The following is a 17670-nucleotide window of genomic DNA, read 5'->3' on the forward strand; positions in this document are numbered from 1 at the left end:
CTAGAAGCCAAAATGGGACAAATGGGGAACCGGATGGATGCTCAGGGTGAGCGATTGGAGGGCCAAATGGGGGTAATGAGGGACGAAGTGAGGGCTGATAGTGAGCGATTGGGGGGAGAAATGGGGGGCAAAATGGGAGAAATGGGGGGCAAAATGGGAGAAATGGGGGAACGGCTAGAAGCTAAATTTGAGGGGTTAGACAACGGGATAAAAGAGGTAAAGAATGGGTTAACAGGGGTGGAAAATAGAATGGCTGCCCAGGAGAATCAGTTAGAGGGGGTGAAAAATGGGTTAATGGGGTTAGAAAATAGGATGGAAGACAAAATGCGGGAAATAGGGGAGCAATCCGCCCGGGAAATCGAACAGATGGGGAACCAGATGGAGGAGATGAAGGAGGAGATACGACGAGGTGTAAGTGAGGAGGTCTCGGGGGTACGCGAGGAGGTAAAGCGAGGCGAAAAGCGTATCGAGAAAGAGGTGAGAAATGGAACGGCTAGGTTACAGGGGGGCATAGAGGGTCTGACGAAGGGAGTAGAACAGCTGACAGTGGGACAAAAGGAACTAGTGGACCAGGTGGAAAAGAACACGGCAATAATCGGGGGGTTAAAAGCGACACAAAAAGAAATTAAAAATGACTTAATAGCGACACAGAGGCAATGTCAGATGGTACGTGAGGGACTGACAATGAGGTTGGATGAGGTGACAGAAGTAATGGAGACAAAGGACCGGCAGGTGAGGATGCACATAGAGACGGTCACGGTAGCCTTAGAGGACGAACTTGAGGAGACGCACCGGGAAATAAAAGAGGTGAAGCAAAAATTAGAGGAAGTGGAAGAAGAGGTGAGTGAAATTAAGAAAAGACGGACAGAAACTAAAAGAGAAATCCAGGAGGAGGTGATGGAATTGGTACAAGGTCGGTGCTCAACTCATAATGTGATGCTCACTAACCAAATAAAGAGTTTGCAGGTGGCAGAGGAGGTGCGGAGACGAGGTGTCAAGGTGAGTGGCGATATATTCGGAAATGTATATGATGTGAGGGGAGCTTCAGTCGGCTTGGGGATTGGTTTGGATCCGGGTGTTCGTGAGAGGCCGTTGGTGAAGTGTGCGACAGGTCTGGTGTGCGAAAAACGAGGTGTGCGAGAATGTCCGACTCTGGGGTGTGTGAGGAAAAAGTGCGCGCCAAGGAGTGAGTGTGCTGTCGAGAGTGAGTCGGTCGTAGCGCGTGTGCGAGGGGGCACATGGAAGCGCGGTGTGGTGAGTGTTACAGAGGATGTAACGAGAGAGTGTACACCTGTGGTGAGTGTTACGGCGGAAGTAACGGGAGAGTGTGCGCAAGAGTGTGTGTGAGAAAGGTGTGTAACGGACAGGTGCATGAGGAAAGAGTGCGCTGTCGAGAGTAAGGGAGAGTGCGCTGTCAAGAATGGAGGTGAAAGTAGTGAGAGTGACACGGAGCATGAGTTGGTTGTGACAGGGGAGCGAGGATGTACACCTGGAATGGAAGGATGCACACCTGGAATGGTAGAGCGTGTGTGGGAATGCACACTTGAGTTGGTCGTGAGGCACGTGGTTGGGTGTGCGAGCGAGAGCACACCTGTGATTGTCACAGAGGAGGTGACCGAAAAGGGGGCGCGAAGAGGTGTGTTGGTGAGGTGTGCAAGCGACGAATGTGTGCCAAGGTGTGAGGTGGTCAGGTGTGTGACCAAGTCTGTGAGTGGAATGAGTGTACCTGGGTGTGTAAGAGAAGGTGCAATGACCAAGAGCAGGGAGACGGCTGGATGTATGAGCAAGAAAGGGGTAGCGTATGCGTGTAAGCATGCAGGTGAGGCATCGACGGTAACCGGGTTAGCGGTTAGAACGACATTTAGCCGAGTCGGGACCTCGGTGCGCGTCGGGCAGCTTCGCGTGCCGCGAGGACCAGCGGGGATCCGAGCCACGGCGGGTTCGAAAGGACCGCCGTACGTGATCCACGCTGGGCCACGTTTCGAACGGCCGCGTCCGTGCTCCGCTAGGCGGAACGGGCAGCCCGATAGGAAGGGTCGTCATGGCGACCACTTTTTATTGAGACGTTCCGGCAAGTCGAGATCGGGCAATTGGATGGCTCCGCGCCGAGGTGGTGCGTGGGATCTCGGCACGGGTAAGCCCCCGTCCCTGCACCGAGTGCCGGACGCATCCAACCGCCGGTACCAAAGAACCCGCATTCATTGCTCGGCTGTACGAACCCGGGCTGGAGATGTGAATTGGCGCACCGAGAGGATCTAATAAGTAGACGGGTGATGAGGTTAGTGTTTTGGACCCAAAATTAGAAAAAGGAAAAATTTGATGATTGGCAGATGATTGGTAAATTTTTGATTTGTTGGAATTTGGTAAGCAAAATTTATAGTAAGAGATGCCCCATGTGATGGGATGGCCAATCCACCATCCCTCACAAGGGGGGCAAAGGAGCACTAGATTATGGGGTGTATGGCAGTGAAAACTAGCCCGGGTGGGTTAGGATATTGTGTGTAGGGACCTAGAAGATGACATTAGGTAACGTTAAGGTTAGTTAGTGACAATGACACCTGTAGTGGGGACGCAGGTAGATTAGAGTGGATGATAATGACGTGGTATGTGCTAAGTTTAAAGGGAAGACGGGGAGCACTAAGTTAGCAGGGCAACAGGTAGTTCAGATGATGCTGTGTGAGGATTGAACAGGTGTGATTGAACAGGTGTGATTGCACAGGTGTGCAACTGAACAGGTGTATGGAGCAGTGTATGAGGGAGTAGTGGTGATGGGTGTTGTGTTGACCAAATGGTCCAGGAAGAGGAGGAGGGTGCAGTTGGCACCAGGTATGATTGCACAGGTGTGCAACAACAGGTATGAGGAACAGGTGTATGGAATAAATGGTTGTGTGGAAGACATGGAGTGTGGAATATCTGGAGTATTGGAATGGATGGTCGTGGAGTGAGTATAGTGGAAACTATGGAGTGGAGTGGATGGTGCGAAGGTGTGAATGGGGGAAGAGTGGACCCCCATCACGAATACCCGGGGCGGGTAGTGTAAGTGTTAGGTAGAGGGTATAGGTAAATTGTGGTTGGATATTGGCATCTGTGGTGCGGGTGGAAGAATGATATTTGGATGGGTGCATTAGTGTTGTGGAAATGGCTGGGCGTGTAGCCTGTTAGTGTGTGTAGTTGGTTTGGGCACTCCACCACTGTGAGGATGTCGGCCAGGTGAGGCCGCAGGTGGGCTCTGGGAGCCGGTAGTTGTGGATGGGGCCCGAGGATCCGGAGGACGGACCCGGGTAGTCCAGTGCCAGAGGGCACCAAGGGGTGACAGAGCCAGGAGGGGCCTTCCCCAGTTAGATAGGTTAGGGTGAGGAGCAGGTAAGCTCGGGTGGCAACTGCAGTGGTGGAGGTGTGCAGGTGGGTAGACCTGCTGGGAGAGCTACATGTCACAGCCCAGAAATTGTGCAAGGGCACCGGGAGATGAATCGGGGGAGTGAGACCCCAAATTGAGAAGCACCACAGTTTGGTCAATGGGAATTGGTTTTTAAAACCCATAGTGTAAGTTGGCCAATGGATTGGCAGGGAAAGACCCCGGGTAGTGTAATAATAATAATAATAATTCATTTATTTTGTATAGCGCTTTTCCAGAAGCCCAAAGGCGCTTGAATGGTCGAGGTGTGTGTAAAGTGTGTTAAAGTCATTTAGAGGATAGTTAGGATGAAGAATCTCCTCGCACCATCTGCATCCTGAGGTGACACCTGAGGTGACAGGTACTCCACACCATGCCATGTTTTGATTATTTTTTATGATGCAAATGTTTGGATTGTGAGACGCATCATGACGTGGGTGTGACATTGTGCTTGATGTTCCATCTCTTCCTCCTTATGAGGATTGATGATGAATTGGGTGATGGTAAATTTTGAAGTAGAGGGATTGTGAAGACGAATTTGGTATAAGGGAAATATGGGAAGACGTGACAGTAGCGACGAATTTGTAAATGTGTAGATTTTTGTACATATGGGGTAAGGGCAAGGGTAGTGTAGGTGACAGGGGGGTGACGTACGGTAGGGACGAGCTTTCTCACTTCGCCCTCCGTACGCATTTCGCCTTGCATTGCCTTATTGATGTGTACCCTTGTGACCTTACCCCTCGCTCATTTGTCTCTTTTGTCTCCCACATGACCTGTGCGCCATTGGGCGCCGAGGGGAGCGTGCGTGAGTCGGCCATTGTGCGCCCGGCACTCTCAGAACCAGCTGTCTGCATCGATGCACCACATTATGGACCACATGTCTGTGGCCGAGCACCACTTATGGACCCCATGGGTTGGGGCATGGCCCCTCTGCTGGAACCGGCCATGAGGGCCCGAAATCTTGCTGGCGGACCTTGGCCACAGGGCACCGATGCCCCACAGGTGAACCACACGTAGTCGGCCCTGTGGGCCATAAATAAAATAAATAAAACGGACACATTAGGTGCATTCTTTTATGGCAAATAGGCCGCCAGTAAGACAATGAAAGAATGACAACAACTGGAAGACATAATAATAGCCAGCAGAGGGAGCCGAAGAGCAAGAGATCACCTGCAGGGTTAGGGGTTGTTGATTTATTTTTATTATTAAACATGCATTGAACATTGATGAACAGTGATGACTGCACCGATTGGTGCTTGAGGGTGTGTTGGTGCGTTTTTGGGTGCTTTCATGGTGCGTCGATGCAGAGCAGACTGTCTCCCCCCAGAAAGAACAATTACAGGTCCTGGGTTAGTTTGGTAAATAAAAGCAGAGTCATTGTAAATAATGCTCCCCACCGTCAGTGTGTAGTTTGAAGACCATTCCGCAATTCGGTTAACTGTGGGCGTAAGTCTGTTAGGCAGGGTGCAATGGAGCAGCGGGACACATTTATTTATGTTTTAAAACTGTCGCACTCAGGGTCAGGTTAAAAGTAGAGGGAACTACACCTACGTGTCACACTAAATAAAAGTTGTAGGCCCGGGCCGTGCCTAAGAGGAGGAGGGTGCAGTGTTGCGGATATGAGGACTGTATTTTTTTTGATTGTGTGTATTATTATTATTGTTATTCTGTGCCTCCTGCCTCCGGAGCTGTGTAAAGGTCAAAGGGCGTCCCATAATTAGTCCATAAAGCATCCACACCACAGCTAATCATAGAATACCCCTGTTCGATAGCTTATATCTTATTATGTGTTTTAGGGTAAGGCTGTGTCTCCCATTAATTGAAATACTCCATTGCACCAGTGAAAGAGATAGATTCCCTTCATTCCCACTCCCAAAACTTCATTCCCACTCCCAAAACTTCCATTCCCACTCCCAAAACTTCCATTCCCCCTTTTCGTCAATTGCCATTGCCAAGAACCTCCCCTCCAATTGCCGCCATTGACCACGAGGCAGGGTCGGAGAATAAAGGCGTGTCTCCACCTCGTCATAGAGGGGAGGAGTGAGTCAGCCCCACTCAACCAACCACGACCAAGGGGTTGGACTTGGAGAGGGTGTGGAGAGAAACATCGAGGAGGTTCGCGAAGGTTGAGGGGCGGGGCCTATATAACCCGCAGGCAGGGCGTTCCCAAGGCAGACAATGGAGATGAGCTTTGACGACAGAGAGACGAGAAGAAGTCCAGGGTTGAACTGCAGCTCGAGCCACCGAAACTGCACTCACTGCAGCTCGAGCCACCGAAACTGCACTTGCTGCAGCTTGAGCCACTGAAACTGCATTTGCTGCAGCTGGAGCCACCGAAACTGCAGCCACAGCAGCGTGAGGCCTGGACGGCAGTTTGGAGCAGGGCCGCGAAGGAGCGGCGGCTGCCCACGAGTCGATCAGCTGCAGAACTAGTTGGACCTCCCTATCCTGCCAGCCATCCACCAGCCACCCACCTGCCATCCCTATCATCATTCCCCGTGTAAGTGTGCTCGTAGTCTGTCTTTTGTCTTGTCCCTGGGTAGTAACAATAAGTCTGTATAAGCTAGTATTTTCACTGTGTCACCTGCGTCTCATGTGCTTGTAAATAAACGTGACTGCTGTCTTTTTGCTTACTAGGGCATTGCCCGTACTATATCTATATCTAAAATTATATCCCCCCCCCTCTATTTACATGAAATGGTTTGGTCCAAAGCGAACGGCTTGCGAGTACGGTGACAATCCCCCCCCTCTATTTACATGAAATGGTTTGGTCCAAAGCGAACGGCTTCCGGAGTTTGGTAAAGAAATCGCCATCGCGTGCACAAACGCGCAGGAAAGCGAATGAATCGCAAATTCGTTTTTATTAGTTTTAAAACATAGTTTAACGCCAACATAGTTTGCAAACGTGAAATAAATGAATACGCTCTCAAATGTGCCATCCGAGGCAGAGTGTGTCCGCCACGTTCGGCACACACGATAGTTCGCTGCTCTCTGATTGGTTGAATCGTTTTTTGGACATAGCTCGGTAAGTAATTGTCCGATTAATATGAAACCTTGAAAAGGCACATCCTCGGGTCCCCAACAATATACCTGGCAAGTTAAAAGTATATCGGACCCGTGGTTGTCGAGAAACAGCGGTCACAGACAAACAAACGTACAGACGTACAAACGTACAGAGATTACTGGAATTATAGATAGATGTGTGTGAATAGTAAATAAATTTAGTAGTATTTCCAAACCTTTCTTTGCCTTCGTTTTCCTCTTTGCATTCGGTCGCTTTAGAGTTTTCCCGATTGAATAGCGGTGGCGCGATCCAGCCAAAGTTTGGGGCAAATCGGGTATTAGTCGGGGAATAACTGTTCGGTCGCGGTAATACCAACCGCTCGGTAAATAACATCTTTAACCGCGTCCGTAACAATATATATATATATATATATATATATATATATATATATATATATATATATATATATATATGTATTTATGTATGTATGTATGTATGTATGTATGTATGTATGTATGTATGTATGTATGTATGTATATATATATATATATATATATATATATATATATATATATATATATATATATATATATATATATTGTTGTGGATATGAGAATGTTTTTTTAATTTTATTGTTGTGGTAAAATGTTGTTGTAAAAGGTTGTTGTAAAATATCACCCCTCCTCCCTCCGTTTGTGGTTGTATAAAGGTCAAAAGGGCGTTCCCGTAGTTAGTCCATAAAACATACATGCAGGACACGATATATCTTTTTTTTGACAGTTATATCCTTATTATGTGTATTAGTGTAAGGCTGTGTCTTCCATTAATTGAAATACTCCATTGCACCAGTGAAAGAAATAGATCCCCTTTCCTTCCTATCCCCAAAATCTCCCTTTCCTTCCCATCCCCAAAACCTCCATTTCCATATTACATCCCCTCTCGTCACTGCTGAGCCCTCGATTCCCAATCACCTCCCCTCCAATAACCGCCATTGACCACGAGGCTCGAGTCGGGGAAGAAAGGCGGGTCCCCACCTCGTCAGAGAGGGGAGGAGTGATCCAGCCCCACTCGACCAACCATGAACAAGGGGTTTGACTTGAGAGGGCGGGGAGAGAACGTTTGGGGGAGGTTCGCAAAGGTTGAGGGGCGGGGGCCTATATAACCCAAGGCAGGGCGTGTCCAAAAGGAAGAGATGCGTTTTGAGTTGGTCGCCAAGAGAGTCGTGAGGAGTCAGTCAGTGGAGTCGGTGGTCAGTTGGTTGCGTTGGTTGCGGTGAGGAGTCGGTGGTGGTGGTCAGTTGGTTGCGTTGGTTGCGGTGAGGAGTCGGTGGTAAAGAGTGAGTGGACCAAGAACGAGTGGAGGGTTTGGACCAGACGCGTCCGACGAGGCCTGGCAAAGCACGCGACGTCCACAGCAGCCAAAACAGCAGCGTGGGGCCTGAACGGCGGCTGCTAAACGCGCCGGTTGTGCTGCGGGACCCCCTTGGACCTCCCTCTCCCTCCATCCATCCACCTCCTGCCTTTCCACCCTTCTTGTATACGTGAGTTTGTTTTGTTTGTTCTGTCCTGGGAATAAGTTAAGTCTGTAGATAAGCTAGTATTTGCACTGTGTGACCTGCGTCTTATGTGTTGTAAATAAACTTGATTGCTCCTTTTTGCTTATGTGTGTAAATAGTAAATAAATTCAGTCGTATTTCCAAACCTTTCTTTGCCTTCTTTTTCCTCTTTGCATTCGTCGCCTTTGTCTTTTCCCTATTGACTAGCTGTGGTGCGACCCGGCCAACGTTTGGGTGGAATCGGGTGAGTCGGGGATCCTGTTAGGTCGCGGCAATACCAAACCGCTCGGTAACTAACATCTTAAACCGCGATCTGTAACAATTGGTGTCTGGGAGTGGGATTCGAGGCCCGACCAAATTTTTTTAAAAAACGAATAGAGGAAAAAAAAAAAAAATTTGGTCAAAAAGTGGAGCGGCCGAAATTTGTTTTGTTTTACAAAACCTGAATTTTGAAATCGCGCCATGGCTGGTCAAGGCGACGGGATGCCGGTGGGAGAGATAGACGGGGTAGAATCGACCCAGGACCCCAGGGAAGAAGTGGGAAAAGTGGTGGAGGAGAGTAAAGAAGGTGTGGTTGAGGGGGTATCAGGTGCACAAAATGGCGCTCTCGCGCACGTGGTTACAGCGGCACCAAATTTTGCCGCGCCCGTGACCGTACCACTACCAGCGGGCTTTGATGTGGGGGACTTCATGGCGCAATTCACCGAGATGCTGAGAATAGAGGGGGAGAGATTGAGTAATAAAATGGATGCTCGGAGTGAGCAAATTGAAGCAACAATAAACGGAATGAGGGCCGATAGGGAGGAAAGGGAGCAGAGGGACAGAGACCGCAAGTTGGGCGAAAGGGTCCCAGGGGTGCACGAGGAGGTAAAGCGGGTCGAAAAGCGCTGGTTGAGCGAAGCGGAGGAAAGCACAGGTACAATGACGGGGGTAGAAATCGCGACACGGGGTTTGGAAAAGCCGGCGACCGATGAAGTAGAGGGAATTTTATTAAAGCCAACGGTCGCCGAGGTTAATAAAGAAAAAGCAGTAGCGGGAATTAAAATTGAAGAGATGACGGAGGTAGCCCGAGAATTGCAGGGAGAAAGGGATTATGTACAAAGTCCCTGCTCACATCACGATGCTGTGCTTAACCCGAATGGAAGTTTGCAGGTTCGCGTGGAGAAAAGGATCCCCCAGGTGAGTCGTGCTGTATATTGTGCGGGTAGATTTTGCAGGAGGATGTTTAGCGACAAAAGAATTTTCGCGCGCTTGGGATCGATATGGCACCCGGGCGTTGGTGAAGGGTCCCGTGTGAGTGGAAATGGCACGCGTGTGAGGAAAAAGTGTGCGTCGGCGAGTGGGTGTGTTATAAAGTGTGGGAGTGAAACCGAGTGCGAGCGAGAATGCACGTCGGGGTGTACGGAGTGTGACACGAATAGTGAGTTGGTGATGGCGCAGGTGCGAGAGGGCACATCGGAGCGCGAGTGTGAAACCGAGTGCGAGCGAGAATGCACGTCGGGGTGTACGGAGAGTGACACGAATAGTGAGTTGGTGATGGCGCAGGTGCGAGAGGGCACATCGGAGCGCGAGTGTGAAACCGAGTGCGAGCGAGAATGCACGTCGGGGTGTACGGAGTGTGACACGAATAGTGAGTTGGTGATGGCGCAGGTGCGAGAGGGCACATCGGAGCGCGAGTGTGAAACCGAGTGCGAGCGAGAATGCACGTCGGGGTGTACGGAGAGTGACACGAATAGTGAGTTGGTGATGGCGCAGGTGCGAGAGGGCACATCGGAGCGCGAGTGTGAAACCGAGTGCGAGCGAGAATGCACGTCGGGGTGTACGGAGTGTGACACGAATAGTGAGTTGGTGATGGCGCAGGTGCGAGAGGGCACATCGGAGCGCGAGTGTGAAACCGAGTGCGAGCGAGAATGCACGTCGGGGTGTACGAAGTGTGACACGGAGAGTAAGGTGGTGGTGGAAAGTGTGCGAGAAAGCACCCCTGAATTAGTCATGGCGCGGGTGTGGGAGAGCCCATGTGAGCGCGTTAGTGGGTGGATGCAAGAGTGCACGCCCATGGTGAGTGTTACGGAGGACGTAACGGAGGAGAGGTGTGGACCAAAGTGTGCGCGAGAGGTGTGGTGTGTAACAGGGAGAGCGTTGGTGGAATGTACGGACGGCGTTGGAACGCCAGGTTTTGTGAGGGTGAAAGGGGTAGCGTATGCTTGTAAGCATGCAAGTAAAGCATCGATGGTAACCAGGTTAGCGGTTAGGGCGACGGATAGCCGATGCGAGCGCTCGGTGCGAGGGGGGGGTGCTTTGTTGGGTGCGAGGCCCGGCGCGGGTCGATGCTGCGTCGCTTCTCTTCGAAGCGTCGTTGCCGATTCGGGCTTGGCCCCGCCCCGCACGGTCGAGTCCGGGCTTTGTCGGGCGAGGCGACCGGTCCGGTTCAAGGGCGAGTGGGAGGAGGCGGAACGGTGCCCCCTCGTGGGGACGGGGTTCCGACCGGGGGAGATTGAGCCATCGGGCCCGGGACCGCAAGGTGCCGCGCCGAGATGGTGCGTGGAGCCTCGGTCCAACCAAACCACCTCCCTTGAACCGAAAGCCGGACGGACTCAACCTGCAGGCGACCAAACCACCCGAATTCATTGCTCGGCTTTACGAACCGAGTTTAATGATGTCACGGCGCACCGAGAGGCATTAGTGAGTAGACTGGGTGATGAGGTTAGTGTTTTGGACCCAAAATTAGAGAAAAACAAAATTTGATGATTGGTAAGGGATTGGCAGTAGTGATTGGCAGATGATGGGCAGTGATTGGCCAAATTTTTGATTTGTTGAAATTTGATGTGCAAAATTGGTAGTGAGCGATGGGCCCGGTGGGTAAGGCTGGCATCCCTGCCACCCTTCCCAAGTGGGGCAAATGCGCTATAGTTTATGGGGTGTATGGCAGTGAAAACTAGCCCGGGTGGGTTAGGTTATATTGATAGGGATCTAGCGAAGATGACATTAGGTGACGTTAAGTTTAGTTAGTGACTGATACCTGTAGTGGGGACGCAGGTAGATTAGTGTGGATGATAATGACGAGGGAGCGCAATAGTTTAAAGGGACGACTGGGAAGCGCAAGTTTCAGAGGGGAGTAGTTAGATGAGATGATGCCGTATGTGTGAGAATTGAACAGGTGTGATTGCACAGGTGTGCAACTGAACAGGTGTGTGGAGCAGTGTATGAGGGAGTAGTGGTGATTGCGTGTTGTGTTGACCAAATGGTCCAGGAAGAGGAGGAGGGTGCAGGTGGCACCAGGTAGGATTGCACAGGTGTGCAACGACAGGTGAATGAAAGACAGGTGTATGGAATAAATGGTCTGGAGGATTGGAATGGATGGTCGTGGAGTGAGAATGGTGGAAATTGTGGAGTGGAGTGGATGGTGCGAAGGTGTGAATGGGGGAAGAGTGGACCCCCATCACGGATACCCGGGGCGGGTAGTGTAAGTGTTAGGTAGAGGGTACAGGTAAATTGTGGTTGGATATTGGCATCTGTGGTGCGGGTGACAGAATGGTATTTGGATGGGTGCATTAGTGTTGTGGAAATGGCTGGGCGTGTAGCCTGTTAGTGTGTGTAGTTGGTTGGGCACTCCACCACTGTGAGGATGTCGGCCAGGTGAGGCCGCAGGTGGGCTCTGGGAGCCGGTAGTTGTGAGAGGGTGCCTGAGGATCCCGGGTGTGGATCGGGTAGCCCAGTGCCAGAGAGGGCACCGAGTGGGGAGAGCGCCAGAGGGCCTTCCCCAGGTAGTTAGGTTAGGGCAGGGAGCAGGTAAGCTCGGAGGCAACTGCAGTGGTGGGGGTGTGCAGGTGGGTAGACCTGCTGGGAGAGTTACACGTCGCGGCCCAGAAATTGTGCGAGGGCACCGGGAGATGAATCGGGGGAGTGAGACCCCAAATTGAAAAGCACCACAGTTTGGTCAATGGGAATTGGTTTTTAGAACCCATAGTGTAAGTTGGCCAATGGATTGGCAGGGAGACCCCGGGTAGTGTAAAGCGTGTTAAAATCATTTAGAGGATAGTTAGGATGAAGGATCTCCTCGCACCATCTGCATCCACTCACCTGAGGTGACAGGTACTCCACACCATGCCATGTTTTGTTATTTTTACTGTGCAAATGTTTGGATGGTGAGACGCATCATGACGTGGGTGTGACATTGTGCTTTGATGTTCCATCTCTGCCTCCTTATGAGGATTGATGATGAATTTGGTGATGGCAAATTTTGCAGTAGAGGGATTGTGGAGACGAATTTGGTATAGGGGAAATATGGGGAAGACGTGACAGTAGTGACGAATTTGTAAATGTGTAAATTTTTGTACATATGGGGTAAGGGTAGGGTAGGTGACAGGGGGGTGACGTACGGTAGGGACGAGCTTTCTCACTTCGCCCTCCGTACGCATTTCGCCTTGCATTGCCTTATTGATGTGTACCCTTGTGACCCTACCCCTCGCTCAATTGTCTTTCCCCTTTTGTCTCCCACATGACCTGTGCGCCCTTGGGCGCCGAGGGGAGCGTGCGTGGGTCGGCCATTGTGCGCCCGAAATTCCCAGAACCAGCTGTCTGCATCGATGCACCACATTATGGACCACATGTCTGTGGCCGAGCACCACTTATGGACCCCATGGGTTGGGGCATGGCCCCTCTGCTGGAACCGGCCATGAGGGCCCGAAATCTTGCTGGCGGACCTTGGCCACAGGGCACCGATGCCCCACAGGTGAACCACACATAGTCGGCCCTGTGGGCCATAAATAAAGCAAATAAAAAGGACACATTGGGCACACTTTATTGAAAATAGGCCGCCAGTAAGCAAAGCAAAAGAATGACAACATCTGGAAGACCAAATAATAATAACCAGCAGAGGGAGCCGAAGAGCAAGAGATCACCTGCAGGGTTAGGGGTTGTTGAATTTATTTTTATTCATTGAACAATGGTGACTGCACCGATTGGTGCTTGGGTGTGTATTGGTGCGTTTTTAGGTGCGTTCATGGTGCGTCGATGCAGAGCAGACTGTCTCCCCCCCCAGAAAGAACAATCACAGGTCCTGGGTTAGTTTTGTAAATAAAAGTAGCGTCAAGTGTAAATAATGCTTCCCACCGTCAGTGTATAGTTTGAAGACCATTCCGCAATTCGGTTAACTGTGGGCGTAAGTCTGTTATGCAGGGTGCAATGGAGCAGCGGGACACATTTATTTATGTTTTAAAACTGTCGCACTCAGGGTCAGGTTAAAAGTAGAGGGAACTACACCTACGTGCCACACTAAGGTAAAAGTTATAGGCCCGGGACGTGCCTAAGGGGAGGAGGGTGCAGTGTTGTGGATATGAGAATGTTTTTTTAATTTTATTGTTGTGGTAAAATGTTGTTGTAAAAGGTTGTTGTAAAATATCACCCCTCCTCCCTCCGTTTGTGGTTGTATAAAGGTCAAAAGGGCGTTCCCGTAGTTAGTCCATAAAACATACATGCAGGACACGATATATCTTTTTTTTGACAGTTATATCCTTATTATGTGTATTAGTGTAAGGCTGTGTCTTCCATTAATTGAAATACTCCATTGCACCAGTGAAAGAAATAGATCCCCTTTCCTTCCTATCCCCAAAATCTCCCTTTCCTTCCCATCCCCAAAACCTCCATTTCCATATTACATCCCCTCTCGTCACTGCTGAGCCCTCGATTCCCAATCACCTCCCCTCCAATAACCGCCATTGACCACGAGGCTCGAGTCGGGGAAGAAAGGCGGGTCCCCACCTCGTCAGAGAGGGGAGGAGTGATCCAGCCCCACTCGACCAACCATGAACAAGGGGTTTGACTTGAGAGGGCGGGGAGAGAACGTTTGGGGGAGGTTCGCAAAGGTTGAGGGGCGGGGGCCTATATAACCCAAGGCAGGGCGTGTCCAAAAGGAAGAGATGCGTTTTTACAGAGGAGAGATGCACTTTGAGTTGGTCGCCAAGAGAGTCGTGAGGAGTCAGTCAGTGGAGTCGGTGGTCAGTTGGTTGCGTTGGTTGCGGTGAGGAGTCGGTGGTGGTGGTCAGTTGGTTGCGGTGAGGAGTCGGTGGTAAAGAGTGAGTGGACCAAGAACGAGTGGAGGGTTTGGACCAGACGCGTCCGACGAGGCCTGGCAAAGCACGCGACGTCCACAGCAGCCAAAACAGCAGCGTGGGGCCTGAACGGCGGCTGCTAAACGCGCCGGTTGTGCTGCGGGACCCCCTTGGACCTCCCTCTCCCTCCATCCATCCACCTCCTGCCTTTCCACCCTTCTTGTATACGTGAGTTTGTTTTGTTTGTTCTGTCCTGGGAATAAGTTAAGTCTGTAGATAAGCTAGTATTTGCACTGTGTGACCTGCGTCTTATGTGTTGTAAATAAACTTGATTGCTCCTTTTTGCTTATGTGTGTAAATAGTAAATAAATTCAGTCGTATTTCCAAACCTTTCTTTGCCTTCTTTTTCCTCTTTGCATTCGTCGCCTTTGTCTTTTCCCTATTGACTAGCTGTGGTGCGACCCGGCCAACGTTTGGGTGGAATCGGGTGAGTCGGGGATCCTGTTAGGTCGCGGCAATACCAAACCGCTCGGTAACTAACATCTTAAACCGCGATCTGTAACTATATATATATATATATATATATATATATATATATATATATATATATATATAACTGTAAGAAATAGTAGAAACTCCAAAGTACGAGCAGGGCGTCTCATTTGTATTGAATATATAATCGTTAGATTAAATAAGACGCGGACGTAGCTTCAGGACGTCGATCTTTAATTGTCGACCAAGCTTTCGACCAACAAAGGTCTTCTTCTGAGTCAGCCCCAAGTTCAACGGAATATATATATATATATATATATATATATATATATATATATATATATATATATATATATATATATATATATATATATATGTATATACATATATATACACACATATATCTCCTCGCCTTTTATTTTTTTCTTACGCTATACGTAGATATTCCTTAATTCCTATGAACATAGCAGGGGCGGATCGAGGAATTTCAAGACGGGGGATGCATGAAACTATAGCGCTGGGGGAGGGGGGCGTTAAGGGGGTCCTGGGGGTCCTCCCCCAGGAAATTTTAAAAAATTGATGGTCAGAAACGGCATTTCGTACGTTCTTGGAAATTGCTGCAGTTCCTTGCGTTCTTCGCTGGTCCAACAGTTCAGCAGATTCGCGATGACTAATGGTCAGATAGAGGAACTGGTGAAACGACTTGCCCAGCTGTTCCTTCTGCTATAAATTGATGAATTGTGTGTGTGTGTGGCGTGTGTGTGTGTGTGTGTTTTGTGCGCGTGTGTGGTGTGCGTGTTTGTGTAGTTCTACTGGAGCTTTCTGATATGGAATTTCTGATTTGTGTAGTTCTCGTGAAATGATTGTTATGATCTCCTGAGTTAAATAGGCTAATTAACTACAAAGAATTCAGAAGAATTCGCATGTTTCTAAACGCACGCCATGTTAAGGTGTATAGAGCAGCTTAATAGGTCCTTCCATGGCATGCCATTCTCATTACTAAATAAATAACAAAAACAATGATATAAATATTTTACAAAGCATTTATTCCAACTCAGCACTGTAGCAGGCAGGTAAGCTGCAAGGCCATGAAAGCCGATGAAAATTTGGTCCATTTGGACCAACGGGCTCACAAGTCGTTATAAAAGACCTGTGCACTCCCATAGTGTGAAATGATGGCGATGACAGTGTGTGCTGGGCAAAGCCTGGCACAGCCATGGCCTTGGTTGTGAAGCTCAAGGCAGGGGGTTCTCCCCACAAAAGAGATCAGATAGGACAGCGGAATGTGAATTATTATATTAATCGTACATTCATTATCCTATTTTGGAACAGACGGCGCTTGTGTTTCTGAATGAAAATGTCACGCACAACGTGTGCGGATATGGTGACGTCATGGTGTATGTTCATGAGGGCCAGAGATGCCATCCGACTTTCTCCCATGGAATTCCTCAGGTAGGTCTTCAGACGACGCAGGTAAGAAAATGAGCGTTCGGCCTCACAGGAGCGAGCCTACAGGGAGGGTGCATCCAATATGGAGTAGGACTTTGATGGATGGAAATTCGTCTCCATCTATTGCGCAGAAGCAATCCATGAATGTGCCTGGAAGCGTGTTGTTGGGCTTCCTTCTCCAAAACATCTACCAGTCTCTAAGCTCATGTATCAGTCCTGCGGGATGGTCCATGTCGTTTTTCCAACGCAACAGCTTCTGATGTAGGGCTGGAATGTCGCAGGTATGGGCGATTATTGCAGATGGCATCAGCAGAAACAGATCACTACCTTCCCGATTTTCAGCACAGAATCGGGTGTCCATTTCCTGGCTGATGTGGTCGAGAAATGGAATGGACATGTTTCTGAGGTAGAAGAGCAAGGGAGTATTGGCGGCAGTGTTTGGACGTTGGATTTGTGGTTTTACCACTCTCGGCATTGTGACTTCACCTCCTACAGATGACATCATAGCCTTAGCGTGATCGAACCAAAGAGAGAATTCAGTTTCTGCATTTGACTGTAGTTGAGTGAGCGCGTCCTTCTTGTCGTCAATCATAGAGTATGCCTCCAGCACATCCATGCTGTTGCGTTGCAGAGGGGGGGGGGGTGCACACCCCCTGCACCCTCCTCCAGGATAGAAGGGGGAGCGCACCCCCTGCACCCCCCCCCCTGGATCCACCGCTGCATAGTGATTGAAAGTAAAATTGGTTGGCGGAATCCATTGTTGCATTTTACATTGGTAGGATGGAGGATACAATATATTTTTTTCTGAAGAGTTGGTTAATAATATATTTTTTTAATGAAAGTGTCAATTCCAGTAAAATTACAAAATCTTTCCCAAAGCGAGTAAGAGGTAATACATTAGATGCTTTTCCATTCCACATTTGTCGAGCGAGAGGTTGGAAATGCGACCACATTTTGAACAGACATCTATAGATGATCATCAAGGATGTCCAATGGACCATTTAAGCCACCAATGGCCAGCAACCTGTGGTGCAGAAGGACAATTGTCCTTCCTCCATTGGAAATGGAATCGTACAAATGTGTTGTCGTTTCTTATGGGTGTGAGACTGAATCTAGAGTGAAGATGCCTTTTGGTGCTCACCCCTCACCTTGTTGCACCTTCTCGTGTTGAGATTCATGGATTCTGGAGGTAAATAATGCTCCCTCTTTTAAACTCATTCAGTTGATTTACACGATTTTGATGAATAGTTGAAGAACATCATGACGTTGATGAACACAAAAAAAAATGGAAAGGTCATTTACTTCTTACTTTATAGCATCCCCATGGTCAACAAGATGGATAGTTGAATGCAGTGACCTCTAAATTGCTTTTAACATATATTGGCGACACATGTCATGGAGTTGGGTAAGTTAGAGGAAACCCAGGAAGGTTGTCTGAACACTTTTATTTTTATACAGAATGATTTTACATTTTTATTTCCCTCTTTATTTTATGAGAAGGATATTAAAATGCATTGTCATTCCTGAATCGAACAATTGTGCTTAAATTTAAAAAATTTATTGACTTGTTTTTTTTCCAGTGGTGGTTATACCCACAGTGCCTCATGATTACTCGACACCTCTAGTGCTGACCACCTACAGTGCCTTCAGAAAGTATTCACACCCCTTGACATTTCACATTTTGTTGTGTTGCAGCCTGAATTTAAAATGGGTTAAATTGAGATTT

This window comes from Myxine glutinosa, chromosome 2, assembly GCF_964187855.1.
Source record: "Myxine glutinosa chromosome 2, kmMyxGlut1.1, whole genome shotgun sequence".
NCBI lineage: Eukaryota > Metazoa > Chordata > Myxini > Myxiniformes > Myxinidae > Myxine > Myxine glutinosa.